We start from the raw sequence: 15657 nt of genomic DNA on the forward strand, positions 1-15657 counted from the left end.
ATGGATCCACCCATACATATTCTCACCCAGCCAATCTGAGAGATTGCTGTATTTGCTTTGGTATCAGATAATACTAAATAATATAGATAAATAATCAAAATTATCCCTCTATTTAGAAATAAAAACATAAGTTTAAGGCTTTTACAGTTTGTTTATTTTGAGTATTCAACAAAAAGTTGTACAAACTGAATTTCTGACAAACCTTTATTTTGGAGATTATTCACAGTTTTAAACATGCATTTAACTAGTTGTTGTACAATCGTGTTTCTAATAATTTTTTTTTTAAAGAAAGAAAGAAAAGCTGTCACTGTCTCTGAAGAAATTTAACCTGAAACTGGTTACAAATTCTATAACTAAAGAGGTAGTAATGTATTAAACATTACCTTTGGATCATTTTCTGGATCATTTTCTGACTACTATAGGTCAATGAGTTTTCACTCATTTGTAAATGGAAGTATTTACTGTAATGTCTTAGTGTTTTCATGAATAATTAATTGTGAAAATTGTGGTTAGAGGTGAAGATGTGTTTTGCAAGAAGTAAGGAATAAGTGCGCAAGCAGTTCACAATGAATGTGAACCCCAGTCAAATGTGTTTAAAGCTTTGTACCAATGACAATAGCAAAAGAGCTTTAGTAACTGAGAAATATGTTCCACTGTGCAATGACACAGTGTAAGCAATCATAAAAGCCTATCAGAATGTCTTCTCTCAGAGTGTATAGACTGCATAATAGTAATGATTGCATTTCATTTGAGATGAAAGTTAATATTACAAAATGAAGTCTTTGGGGAGCTGTATTTCTGTACCTGACAGTATGAAGTATGATAGGATGTGCTGAAAACTATTTACAATAGTATTATGGTAGGAACCATAATGGATATCAAATTAACAATTGACTTTTCCTGGTTTTGGTAATTAAAGTCTTTGGAATGCAAAGTGAAGCCTAATTTCAGTATAACTGTGTATTAAGTCAGTTCTGAAGGTCACTACAACATTTCATCATGTGTGGATATTTTACATATCTCTACTGACTTTTTATTGTGGCATGGTGGCATGGTGAATTATTATTGTATAGCTACTGTATATAGAAGCCTTGAAGCTGGTACAGCATGCAGCCATATAGTAAAGCAGTGTTTGGTCTGTCTCTGACAAATGTGATTCACCCTCCACCCCCCTCACCCCACTCACCCCCAACCCACCACCCCCAAAATATCTGCAGGCATGATCCTTTTTTGCATATTCAGTAGTGCAGACAGAAAAAATGGTGCCTCTGTTGCTTCCCTCACCTTTCAAATACAGCGCAGTTTATGTATATGAATCTTTTCAAATTATATTGACAGCTGACACTTTCAAGGCACTTTTTTAAGGAAACCGACAACATAGACTTTGAGCATAGTCTCACTGCCTTGGTTGTTGGCCAACTGGGCATGGCTCGAAGTTGTCACTCACATATCTGATTCTCTGTAGGAGCTCCCTATAGCTGCGGGGTTCTTTTGAGGTGGGAGGAAACCAGAGAACCCAGAGAAAACAGACAGTAACCCAATAACCATGCAGACAGTAAGTCAATCTGGGGATCAAACTGGAGACTGTAAGGCAGCAACATATGCCACCCTGGCATTATTCAGTTAAAGCTACTTTCACACATTTTATAACTGCAGGCTGAATCAATGATGCTGTAACTGAATCACCAGATCATTGTTAGGGACAGCAGAGCAGCATTTCATCACCATTCTCCCTTAACTACTTAGAATTAATTAGACACTGTCAGTAATGAGTGCGTTAAGTGTCTTAATCACATCCTAGTTAGATGTGGGATGTTGAATGTATTTAATACATGCTGATAATAAAAAAAAAAAAAAAGTAGGACCAACCCATGCATGCCATTAATTAATGAACAAATGAAAACAGAGACTCCAGTGACAGAAAAGCTCTCTCCCTACTGTCCAGAGATTGCAAATTCAAATCCCAATGATGCCACAGCCATCCATGGCCGGAGGTTCTGCTCTCTGGGTGGAAGGGGTGGCATACTCTCTCTGCCCAATCAATCACAGTGACACTAGCCAATCATAGGTATCTGTGAGCTCATTGATGCAGAAGGGGATGGATAGTGCTTTCCTCGGAGTGTGTTACACTGCTTCGTGATGCAGCATGAGCAGCAATTCGAAAAGACTCTTTCTACAAACATTTTCAATGAAGAAGGTGGAGCAGACAGCACAATTAATGACAAGGTTGCCAGATTGGGCTAGTTTAAAATGGTCCATGGCTGTGAAGATCTTGTTCTAGAGCAAATAATTGGAATACAAGGTAATATATTTCTGCAAAATAGCAAAGTGTAAGCACAGAAAGTATCTATGATGTAAAGAACCATTTCTATTGTAAGATACATTGCAAAGAATGGGAGAAGGAAAGGGGGATTATGTAGCAGATAAAGTTTGTATATTAGAAATATATGTGAAATATTTCTTTCCCACTCAAAGGCTGAGAAAAATTCTCCATTTTCCAATGCCCACATTTTTGGCTAATCTCAGTTATTTTGCGAGGCTTTTTTTTTTTTAGATGTAGTAGGTTTGTTTGTCAGCATATTTGCAGAGAGAGAGAGAGAGAGACAGAGAGAGAGAGAGAGAGAGAGAGAGAGAGAGAGAGAGAGAGAGAGAGAGAGAGAGAGTTTGTGTGCGTTTGTTTTAATAGACAGAGTATAATATGCTCGATTCGATCCTCTGCATAATAGGTGGCATGACTTGTATGTCCTAGCGAACCTGGAAAGTCATGGAAAATAAGCAGGTAAAATTCTGTACTGGATTGTCATTGAAGAATAATAAAATTGAAAGAAAAAAATAAGGAAAATATCATCACAAGTTTCTGTAATCATTTAATTTCATTATATAAAATACAAACTTTATCACAGAATATTTTCATTATAATATGTGCATATAATATGGCTGTAGATATTCAGTATTGGAGGAGAGTGGTTGACATTGTTTATGCCTAAAGTCAGTACATTTCAGTGAAATAAAAGCTTTTGGTCAGGGTAAATGCTTTGCTTTAGTAGATTCACCATCACGTTAAACTGGCACTATGAGAGATTTTGGTTAGAAGAAGTCATTTTTCTTTGTGATATTACAGCTTGCTAAATACGCATCAGAACCACCAGTGTGACAGTTATGATGTCTGATTTATTCAACACACTCCTATCTGCTGACACTGTACCAAGTTCAGTAAGCATGTTGTCTGGTTAGCCTTTCATGGCTCATGAGCTCTGTGTTCCAGCTACAGGGCATCCCTGTCTAATGTCTAAAAATGTGCTGTGTTGGACAAACCCTGTGCTGGGTCAGAGGATGAGAAGACATCCTTTGTCCTGGTCAGCGCTAATGCTCACAGAACTGCAGCTGGTGGCTTTACAGCATGATTAATGAACATCAGTACTTCACCATAACCACAGAAGCTGCACCTTACAACTGGTCATCCTTTCACAAGAACTAAAACCACTCCAAATAAACAGCAACACCACCTATCGACTAAATACATTACCTAGGCTAAAAAAAACATCTAATTTGGACTCTCTAAAATAAATATTCAGATGTATGACAGATTAAAGGAAAAAACAGTGGCTTTGCTATGCTGTGAGGGATATTTTGCTGGCATGGTATGGGTCCATGTGTTCCATGAGTGATGCAAATCAACACAAGTTATTCTCACTCATCACTGTTATTCTATAATGAAGCATTTCTGTCCTGATGGGTGTGGTCTCCTCCAGGATGACCCAGCCCCCATCCACAGGGCATGAAGGCTCAGTGAATGCTTTGATGAATATGAAAATTATGTAGATCGTATACTATGATCTTTGCAATCTTTTTGAATTATTTATTTATTTTTTTTACATTTAAGAGAAGGTTTAACTGGCTTAACTCCTCCTCAAGTTCAATTTTAATCACAGAAAAGTAATTTTAATTCATGACATTCTGTGGTTTTCCTCCGTTACTGTTAAATGTTTTAATAATTAGTTTATATCACGTAGAATGAGGTCGCGAGTCTTGATACGCTGCAGTGGTCTGAATGTGAATGCAAAAACCTCTCACTTTTTTAGTGGCTCAATCCTGGAAGATAATGGCCGAAGAGGGAGGAAGCAAGCGTGTCAGAGGCAGGACACGCACACACACACACACCTACACACACCTACACGCAAACACTCACCCTCTCTCTACACACACTTTCCCTTCTGTTCTATTCCATAGTCTGTTCTTTTTTTCTCTGTTGTCTTGTTTAAATGCAGATGTGTGTGTATGTGTGTGTGTGTGTGTGTGTGTGTGTGTGTGTGTGTGTGTGTGTGAGAGAGAGAGAGAGAGAGAGAGAGAGATTTTGTGTTGAAAATGACAGGTTGTGTGTTATTGTACCCATCACAGGACTGTGATTTACTGCTTCATCTTGAATCTTCATCATGTTTTATATCATATAAACAGAACAGACAGACTTTCACGGAAAAGTGTGACTTGCAGTCCTTCATGTTAACTGAGATTCATGATTTTCCTTTCATTTTAATCAGATCCAAAGTATCTAGTAACTTGCTTCTTTTCATTGGATACTTTTTTATGCTTACTCAAGTAATTATTAACATTATTACTTTTACTGTTACTTGAGTAATTATTTTAATTAGTACTTTTACTTTGCTACTCTACCCACCTCTGCTTTCCATCACCATCATCAAAACATTATTTGATGGAATATCTTTTGGAAGAATGATGTTCATCCCTCAGATACTTGTAGAATCTATGCCACGGTGCACTGAAGCTGTACTGACAGCTTGTAGTGGCCCAACACTACACAGTAATAAACACTTTATGTTTGTTTTTGCTTTAATGTAATATAAAAATTACAATATAGCTTGCAATATAGCTGGCAGCTTGATGGTTTGGTAAAATAATGGCTCAGTACAGGCCAGTTTATCACAGAACAAAGAGAGGTAAGGTGATAGGACAGTAGTATTGCTCTGATCTTTAACTAAACTCAGTTTATTTCAACATTTTCACTCAAAACATGGATCAGTCTATGTGTCTGAAATTTTTAGTCTTACATTCTAGGCAGCACTTAAAAACAATGGTTTAATATTGAAAGTAAATGAAGCAAAAATGCTATGGATTGTTTTTATTACCCTGTGTGGTGTTTGTGAATCCTTCTATACAATAGTGTGCAGACTCTGGTGATATGACGCATTTCATGAGCACTTCTCTTCCTTGCAGGTATCAGACACGTGTTTACTCACAATGCCAAAGGAATTACAGCAACAATTTGAAAATGTGTGCTTCACTTAGACACATTGATTAAATACTGTTACATATATCGCTTTACATCAATTAGATTTACCAGTAAAGTAAAGGAAGTACAGATACAGAAATAAGCACATTCATTAACTTGGTGCAATTACACTCTATTTTGAATACACATGTAAGGTGAGTACTGAGTTATTCAGCATTCTGGATGACGTTGTATATAAGCTCTATAAGACTGTATTAAGCTGATTGAGAGCTGTATATGAAGCAGATTGTAAGCTCCAGCACTGCTCTTCTCCAGGAATGTCAGGTATAGCTCCACTGTGTGTAGGCAGTCTTCTACTTTTTCCACCAGCTATATTCTGATGTAATGACTGCAGTATTTTTCTCTCTCCACATATCCAAAATGATAAATTGAATGTTGCATGCTTCATGAAAAATCTTGCCTAAGAAATAAAGCTACTACAATTATAAATGAAGATCTACTCTTGCACTGTCTATATAGACATGTTTTATATTGAATTATAGCTCCCTCATTAAGCTAGAAATTTTTTAAATATTTTAAAAATCCTCGACAAGTCCATGTCTGAGACTGAGACCTTCAAACCTTTAGCCTGGGACAAAAAAAAAAAAAAACTGCTGATGTGTTTAAATAAATAAATAAATAAATTATCCTGAAACTTTGTAGCAGAAGGTTAGTCCATCTGGACACCTGCTTCATTGACATTCAATTTACCAAATGTGTACAAGCAAAGTAAATAGAATATTTATTTGCTCAGCTATCTTGCTCAGCTGTTATGATGTTCTCTCACTGGCTGTTCAGAGGTCTTATGAGTATGTACAAGCTGAATTAAGCAGCCCTGATGTGATTCAAGCAAATAACTTGCTTCATCCAAAGATGTTTAATAATATTTTATAGACCTTTAACGCAGCTGTGCTTCAGAAATAGAGCAGAGGAAAGCGACTGTGTTTAACATAAACAGGCAGTACACAGTTCTAGTGACACACAGTAAGCTCAAATACACAACTAGACAAACCTCAGCTCCTCTGGGATCTATCACATTGATTCAATTTATTCTGGTAAGTGGAGCAATTCATTGGGATGGTGTGTGTTTTTCCTGTTTTTTGTTTTTGCTTTTTAAGACTCGCCCACATTCAGAAGCTAAAAGCAGATTTCCAAAGACTCTTTAAGCTTGCATTTGTTGCAAAAGCAAATATATCATCACTGTATGCTATAGACTTTTCTCTTTCCCCAAACTGATAAGACTGTAGAATGTCAAGAAAAAGCAGTAAATATGCCTATGCAGGAAGTATTTAATGCCCACAGTGTGACAAATGGATTTAGATTTAGCCAGATTAACCAGCCTTATGAATGTCAGTGCAGTGACTGCTGTGGTATTAGCTGTATAAATAGCATTCTCACAGGAACATGAGCTGAGCAGAGAGAGAAGCATAGGGAATGCAGGACAGAAACAGTGACGGTGCGGAGGCAGAGAGCGCCTGCTGCTCCGCATCCCTCCAGATGTCTATGTGTGATCTGTCCTCCCCGCTGCATCATACTGACGAGTGGTGTCATCTCGTTGACATTTCCACAGTTATCACATTTCATCAGCACCATAATTAATCATCCCTCTATCATCGTGCTGGTCCGGGCCACTCAGGCTGCTATGACAGGAAAAGAACATGCTCTGCCAGGCCTTGTACATTCTAAACCTAGCTTAATCACACCACAGCTCAGCTACAGTTCACTGTCCTTAGATTTTTATTAAACAAGCTCCAGATGTGGCCTAGCTAGTGGTCTATAATCAAGTCTTTTCTCATTCATGCTCTATTTTCCTATCTCAGGAAAGTCATATCATAGAAACCTGAATAATGAGAAATAATCAAATTCTTTAGTAATTCAGAATGTCTTAGTCTTACTGACGGATCTTGGTTGTACTATTCTATTCATACATATACACGCTTGCTTCACCATGATTACTAGGCAATCTGTTTCACTGCAGAAGAGTTAGATGCACAGTCATCACAATATATTAATGTTAGTGCTAAAAACCTCGGACAACTTTAGTTTTTTTGGTGAAAAATTCCAGATATTTTCTGGCTGCCTCGTCACCTTGTCATTGTGCCCTTTTCACGTGTTGTTACAATGTCTGTGAGAAAGCTCTCTATTCAAATGCATAATGAAGCCACTGTGCCTTCTTGCATCAACATCCACAGAGCTTTTACTGTCAAAACGCCTGTCACTTAATGTTTGTTGGGACTGGAGTTTAGAGTCCAAAAAACCTGTCACCTAAGGACACACTAAGACAGGGACAGACTAGGAATAAACCTCAGTCCAGACATTTTAAAGTGCCTCTCCACATTTGTCCAAAATAAGAAATGAAATGCATCAACTAGTATTATTACATAGGGCTAGATAAGATCCAACATATATCACAAAACATATAACCATATACAGCCAAACTTTTTTTGAAAATGTAAAGCATTTATTCAGTGGTGGCTGATTCATATGGGAAGAGGTAGGGCAGAGCATTCCATAATCTTGGAGCAGTGTGCTCACCTCATTAAACTCCATAAACTTATAATTGTGCCCAGTGGTAAAAAAAAAATGCTAACTGCAACAAGTGCTAATAAAGGCCCACTTGAGAAGGATTTACGCAGCCCCATGCTTACTCTGTGAATGTTTTCAGATGTCAGGACAATTAATGCCAGGGTTGCTAAATTGGGCTAGCTTAGAACACAGCTTAAAATACTCCATGGCCTATAAGATCTTGTTTTATAGCAAATCACTGGAATTAAATTAAACAAATTGCCATAGATACAATGGTGCTTGAAAGTTTGTGAATCCTTTAGAATCCTATAGAATTTATATATCTGCATAAATATGACCTAAAACGTTATCAGATTTTTGCACAAGTTCTGAAAGTAGACAAAGAGAACCCAAATGAACAAATGAGACAAAAAATGTTATACTTGGTCATTTATTTTTGAGGGAAATGATCCTCTAGGATTAGGATTAGTTAATTTGAAGGTGAAATTAGAGTCAGGTGTTTTCAATCAATGGGATGACAATCAGGTGTGAGTAAGCACCCTGTTTTATTTAAAGAACAGGGATCTATCAAAGTCTGATCTTCAGGTTACAAAACCATCTCTAAAGAGTTTGACTCTACCAATCCACAGTCAGACAGATTGTGTACAAAAGGAGGAAGTTCAAGACCATTATTACCCTTCCCAGGAATGATCAACCAACAAAGATCATTCCAAGAGCAAGATGTGTAATAGTCCATAGGGTCATAAATGAACCCAGGGTGACTTCTAAGCAACTAAAGGCCTCTCTCACATTGATTAATGTTAATGTTCATTAGTCCACCATCAGGAGAACACTGAACAACAATGATGTGCATGGCAGGATTGCAAGGAGAAAGCCACTGCTCTCCAAAAAGAATGTTGCTGCTTGTCTGCATTTGCTAAAGATTAAGTGGACAACCCAGAAGGCTATTGGAAAAATGTTTCGTGGGGGATGTGGCCAAAATAGAACTTTTTGGATTAAATGAGAAGCATTATGTTTGGAGAAAGGAAAACACTGCCTTCCAGCATAAGAACCGTATCCTATCTGTGAAACATGGTGGTGGTAATATCATGGTTTCGGCCTGTTTTGCTGCATCTGAAGCAGGACAACTTGCCATCATTGATGGAACAATGAATTCTGAATTATACCAGCAAATTCTAAAGGAAAATATCAGGAATCTGTCCATAAACTGAATCACAAGAGAAAGTGGGTCATGCAGCCAGACAACAACCCTAAGCACACAACCATTCTACCAAAGAATGGTTAAAGAAGAATAAAGTTAATGTTTTGGAATGACCAAGTCAAAGTCCTGAAATGAATCCAATAGAAAAGGACCTGAAACAAACAGTTAATTGAGGAAACCCACCAACATCCCAGAGTTGAGGCTGTTCTGTACTGAGGAATGGGTAACAATTCCTCCAGTCTGGTGTGCAGGACTGATCAACAGTTAACTGGAATTTTCAGCTGCAGTTATTGCTGCACAACGGGGGTCACAGCAGATATTGAAAGCAAAGGTTCACATACTTTTGCCACGCACAGATATGTAATAATGGATCATTTTCCTCAATAAATAAATGACCAAGTATAAGACTTTTGTCTCATTCATTTAATTGGGTTCTCTTTATCTACTTTTAGGACTTCTGATGATGTTTTAGGTCATATTTGTGTAGAAATATATGAAATTCTAAAGGGTTCACAAACATCCAAGCACCATTGTGCAGACATCGTGTCTATGATGTACAGAACAATGCACTACACAGCATTACTGCACCAATCTAATAAATTGTAATCATTTATTTTTCTTATTTTCACCAGCAATCGATTTGGAATTAAATTTTTGAAAACTTTGCTGCATCTGCAAGCAAATATTTTCTTTTCATGTTCTGTCTCCACATGCCTTTCTGCTTTTTCTCTAGCATTGTCTACTCAACATGTGCACAGAGATGTAGAAAAATTGATAATCAGAACTTAGAGGACTGAACTGATCTCTTACTGGTAATGTCTGGGAATATTCTTGAACTTCCTGATGACCAGTCCACTCCTACACCAAGACAAGACAAATATACAATTAAAAAATAATTATTAGAAAGGCTGAATTTCTTTGTAAACAAATGAAAGATAAAGTATTATACACGAATATCATATTTTGGGCTGTATCAATTGGCTAGTGTTTTAAATATACACTAGACAACGAATATTGTCAGTTCTCAGATTTTCTCAGTATCCATTTCTTTCTCAGGTGCTTTGGATGGGTTTAGTGGTTAGCTAACATTTTATAAGGACAGATGGGGACAGTTCATATGATCCATGTGGGAGGCATAGGTGAAGCGCATTAAAATGAGAGAATTCATTATCTGCCCTCTGAAAGCATGGACTCTGTCAGCCACCTAAACCAACAGAGGTCAGATTATTATCAGAATTGCTGAACCAGAAACTTGATTTTGTGCCTGAAGGGGAAGATAGTGCTAGTTGGAGGCCTTGGCATTGACAAAGGGGGCTAGAAATGCAGCTGTAAGCAGTGATATTACCAACATTTTGGATGTGCTAACAAACCAAATATTAGTATGCTGTAAGCATTAAAAAAAAGAGCTAAAATGCTGTAAATCATGGCTGGAGAATGATTTTTCTCTATTAGTTCATTTATATGTAATTATGATAAAATGGCCGACAATTACTGTGGTCATTACAAAATAGCTTTAGTTTGTTTAGTTTTTTTACTTTTTTTGACCTTCTGATTGTAATAACAGCACTTCACAAAGATCAGACACGTCGATTCAAATTTACAGCACACTTTAAATGTAAGCCTGTTATTTGTTAATTGACCACGATTTGTGAGAAAACTCTCAAAAGTGTGAGCGGGAACATGCAGTGAAATTAGCATGATTTATTAGAACATTTATTTGCTGTAGAGCTTCATTTTAATGGGTACACCAGTGCATGACTTTGATTCAGGGACACCGTTACTACTGAGGTTTTATAGACACAATTATATTAAGTGTTATACAAGTATTCAATTAAGGATTTTACAAACACATGCAATTAAAGTTTTTTTTTTTCTGTGAATATTACGGCCAACATCATGATCAGAATAAATTTGTTTATATTAATTTTGCAGTCATAAATAGAAACCTTTATGCATAACTCCATACAGCTTCATACAAGCTTAATGTTTGTCTCTGGAGTTTCTCTTATCAGTTCTCTCATCTAGATGCTCTGTGCTTACTGTAAAAAAAATACCTTAGTATATTTATACATATTTATATATCGTATATTTATTGAAGCATAAATAGTTCAAATATAGGGAATATGTCTAATACTATTACATGACAAGATCATTATAAAACATTTTGAAACAAATACAGGATTATTAAGGCTATTTCTAGACATATTAGTAATTTCAATTTTGAAATTGTGTTATTGTTCTATTGGCAGATTTTATTTGCTGATTTCATAGTGATTATGTTGTAATGAAGTTGATGTTATTTGCTTATTTGCTCATTTAAAACAGTTATTTCTAGAGAGAGGCAAAATGATCAAAGAACAGAATAAGATGTTCCCAAAGCACGGGGAGAGCATACAAGCTCAGCGCACACAGAGCAAAGGTGGGAATCAAACCACAGATCCCGGCGGTAAGGAAGGAAAATGTGCTAAACACTAGATCACTATGCTCCCCATGTTAACAGTAATAATAATACTAATTATTTAATGTCAACTGCCTTTAGGGGTTAAATTTAAGGAATCTTGACTCACTTATGAAAAGTACTATGAACTTACAAAACTACCCTCTAAAATGGCATTGTCTCTGCTTTACTCTGATATACTGTGTGTCATCATTGAAGACCACTCATTCCTTACCATCTCTCTTCCTTATGGTACCTCCCTGAGCTTTAAAACCACTGTTCCCCATCTTCAGCATATTTCCAAGAATTATGGACTCTTTGTTCATTTTAACTATATATAAACACTACTATGTAATGTGTTTCCTTATAGAGAGAGTTTCGAACTGGAGCCCATGTAAGAAGCTAAGAGCCCTTAACCTAGAAATAACCCACTGAAGAACTCTTCTAAGAGTGTATGCCTAAGTGTAGAGCAGCTTTAAATACTGACTGTAAATTATATATTTTCTTGTCATTAATAGCACTTTTAACCTAACCACTTGTTCCACTATCTCATTCATTAATTCATTCATAAATTCATCTTCATTAGCCTCTTTATCCTGCTCATCATGCCCACACACATAGCATAGCCAATCCACATACTGTATGTTTTTAGGAATTGGGAGGAAACCAGAAACCCACACTGACAAAGGGAGAACATGTTCTGGATTGAACCAGGGACCATGGAGCTGTTAGGCAACGATATAACTAATGTACACTATGTGGCCAAAAGTTTGTGGACACCTGACCATCACACCCATATGTGGGTCTTCCCCAAATTGTTGCCACAAATGTCTTTGTATGATAGTGCCCCTGTGCATACAGTGAGGTCCATGAATGATTTGGCAAGGTTGGAGTGGAAGAATTCGAGTGGCCTACAAAGAGCCCTTCCCAGAAGAATGAAAGTTATAATAACAGCAAAGGGGGGACTAAGTCTGGAATGGAGTGTTCAAAAAGCACATATGGGTGTAATCGCGAGGTGTCCAAAAACATTTGGTTATATAGTGTATTTCAAATCTGCTAAGACAAAATAAGTAAGATATACCATCTCTTCTCACCTCTCTCAACACTTGATTATAGGGAAATCTCTCTAAACCCCATTTTAAACCTCTGACTTTTCTCCTATTGAGCCTTCTTTAATGATTAAACTCACAGCCAAATCTAATTCAGCAACCTGTCAGTATGATCCACTTCCCACTTCACTTCTTAGAAAGTGTCTTTCATTCATCTCTGTCTTTTTTTTTATCACCTTTTCAACATGTCACTTCAACTGGTTCTGTTTCTGGTGATCTTAAAAGCTCCCCTGTCATCCCTGTTGTTGAATTTCTAAACATCCCTTCATAACCAAACTGTATGAAAGGGTTGTATCATCTTAAATACAATCAATAGCAATCTTTTCAAACAATCTCAATGTGGTTTTCTTTCTTTGCACTATACTGAGACAGCTTAGTAACATTCTTTCATTTAGCAATTCAGATGCTCTGAGGATTCTCTCCTTTTAGAGATTAGCACTGTTTGACTTTGTGACCACTCATTTCCTGGATTCTGATATCTATCTTATTAATAGATATGATTGTATTTTATTTCTAACATACAGTATATTGCTTTGTTGCCGTTGGTGAGCAGAAATCAGATATTCCTCTGAGTTTAATACTTTATTTTTTTGCCCCAATGTTGTACTGTATGTGTATGATACAGATAGTCAGTGAGTCTCTGCTCTGTCCTGATATATATCAGATATAAATATATCAGATATACATTCACCATCCACTTTAATAGGAATACCTGTACTCCTGCTCATTCATGTGGTTATTCAATCATTCAGTCATCTGGCAGCAACAAAATGCAGAAAATCATGTAGATACAGGTCAAGAGGTTCAGTTAAAGTTCACATCAAACATCAGCATGTGGGAAAAGTGTGATCTCTGGGGCTGTGGCATAGTTCAGCTTCCAGTCCTGCCTATCATGGGCACAGACACACCAAATCTGGACAGTTGAAGACCTGAAAAGACCAGGTGTTTATTTTGGGGTTTTTTGTTTGTTTGTTTTTTTGTTTTGTTTTTTGGGGGGGTGTTTTGTTTTGTTTTGTTTTTCAACTCTTCAACTGTCTAGTTTCCTGTTCTTTCCTGTCAGGGGTAGAAAGCAATGTGGTCTACTGCTGTTGTAGCCCATCTACCTCAAAGTTTGATGTTTGTGCATGCTGATGTGTGTGATTATATGAGTTACTATATCCTTCCTGGCAGCTTGAACCAATCTGTCCATTTTCCTCTGACATCTCTTATCAGCGAAGAGTTTCTTCAAACAGAACTGTCATTCACTCAATGTTTTTTGTTTTTCAGACCATTCTGTGTAAATTCTAGAAACTGATGTGTGTCAAAATCCCAGGAGATCAGCAGTTTCTGAAAAACTTAAATGAACCCATCTGGTACAAACAACCATGCCACGGTCAGAGTCACAGTGATCACAGTTTTCCCACATTCTGATGTTTGATGTGAACATTAACTGAAGCTCTTGACCTGCATGATTTAATGCATTGTGCTGCTGCCGCCACACGATTGGCTGATTGGATAACTGCATAAATGGGCAGGTGTTCTTATTAAAGTGGATGGAGAGTGCATATTTTATTATCTAGGTCCCTTTTGTGCCTCCAAAACAGCTCTGACCTGGCAAGGCATGGACTCCACAGGCCACAACCTGAGGCTATGCAACAAATTTCATTACGGCGCCACTTATTGGTCAAAAGTTATAATAACATGCCAGAAATGCTTCCATCTAAGTGCCATTTTTGCTACTCCTCCCAATTTTGTTCAATCTTCACCAAATGTGGCTCATATCATCTTGAGACCTGTCTAAACAACTGTTTATTGCCATTTTAGCCATTCCAACCTCTTGAATATCTTTGCCTAAAGTTATGGCTCTGCTTACATGTGATTGTTTAGGGAACAATGGTAACCCATCTGTGAATGTGTGGCTCACCAAGTCTGCTTGCAGCTTTTATTATCGATCCATCTTCTATACCGCTTATCCTTTTCAGGATCACGGGGAACCTGGAGCCTATACCAGGGAGCATCAGGCACAAGGCAGGGTATACCCTGGACAGGGTGCCAATCCATCGCAGGGTACAATCACTCACCTGTACGCACATGCCAATTAACCTATCATGCATGTCTTTGGACTGGGGGAGGAAACCAGAGTACCCAGAGGAAACCCGGGAAACTGTAGTGAATATAGAGAACATGCAAACTCTGCACACACCGGGGAATCGAACCCCCGACCCTGGCGGTGTGAGGCGAACGTGCTACTGACTAGGCCACCGTATTATTATTTGCTTTCTGTGGTTTCACAACTATCAATGAGCAAAATTCAAGCACATTTAACAGGAAAGAACAGGAATGCTCTGATCCGTTTTATCTAAGCACTTAGTAACCTTGAGACATGCAATCAATGTGTAAAGGGCTACAGATGAGCACCAGAATTGGTTAGTGGCTTAAAACCGAATCACTGAAGCCTTCGAGGCAGCCTACCACATTGATGGATGAGAATTGCAAGAAAATCAATAGAGATCAAAACTTAAATGAAGAGTGATTTTAATTGGCTTAGTGTTATTGATTAATGCTCGTGTCTGCACTTTGTTTTCTCTCTGTCTACACTGACCTAAGAGCATTGTAATAGAGTACTAATAGACACTAGACTAGAGTAGCTCATTAGACCAGTTCATTAGACTGTTGTCCTCAAACAAGGTGTGACAACAGCAATTCTTTCTAACATGCAGGCCATGTATGACATTAATCAGGTAACCCATGGCATTAATGTTCTCTGACACCATTTCCCAGGGAGGATCGTATATGCTGAATCACAGTAATGCTGACTGTAATCCAGTATGCTGAGAGAGGTAACATACTAGCTCTTCTTGAAGTGGTATCAAATAGATAAACTTTTTAATGGGATTTAGTAAAATTATAGGTCTGGATATGACTTTCATCATGACCCATTGACATTAATTCTTTTAAAAGTCCTGACCATTTTTGCAGATAGTGCAGCAAGTTTCAAGAGTCGCAAAGGTTTGTTATTAAATTAAGAAGAGGCGTGTTCAGAATTTCCAAAAAAATATCCACAAAATCGCTTAAACTTCTGCTAATATTTCATCATATTATTTATTACTTAATATTT

This window comes from Ictalurus punctatus, chromosome 9, assembly GCF_001660625.3.
Source record: "Ictalurus punctatus breed USDA103 chromosome 9, Coco_2.0, whole genome shotgun sequence".
NCBI classification, from domain to species: Eukaryota; Metazoa; Chordata; class Actinopteri; order Siluriformes; family Ictaluridae; genus Ictalurus; species Ictalurus punctatus.